Below are 388 nucleotides of genomic sequence, written 5' to 3' on the forward strand. Positions count from 1 at the left end.
CAAATCCTTTATTCGTCTGTTAATTTACTTCTAACTCATCGTTGGAGAAACAAAATTTTCTGAAAATGCAAATTGTAAAAAATATATGAATACTGTATGCTGTATAGAAAATGCTAATAGGAACATTCGGCGAACAAATCATGTATTTATACCTAGGTATTTTTTACCAATAAAAGAAAATCAATGTTTGTCAAAAATATAATCATTTTTCCTCAATCATTTATTATATTTTTCCCCATGTATTTGAAAACAACTGGGAACATTCAGTCCTTACCTGTTTAACGCATCCAACCAGATACACTTTCCCTTCAGAAAAGACACCAATGTACAAACTAGTTATGTGTTTCTTTGCAATTCAAATATGTTTAGGACCTCTGCGTTATTAAAA

This window comes from Acyrthosiphon pisum, unplaced genomic scaffold (assembly GCF_005508785.2).
Source record: "Acyrthosiphon pisum isolate AL4f unplaced genomic scaffold, pea_aphid_22Mar2018_4r6ur Scaffold_20791;HRSCAF=22149, whole genome shotgun sequence".
In the NCBI taxonomy this organism is placed as follows: Eukaryota; Metazoa; Arthropoda; class Insecta; order Hemiptera; family Aphididae; genus Acyrthosiphon; species Acyrthosiphon pisum.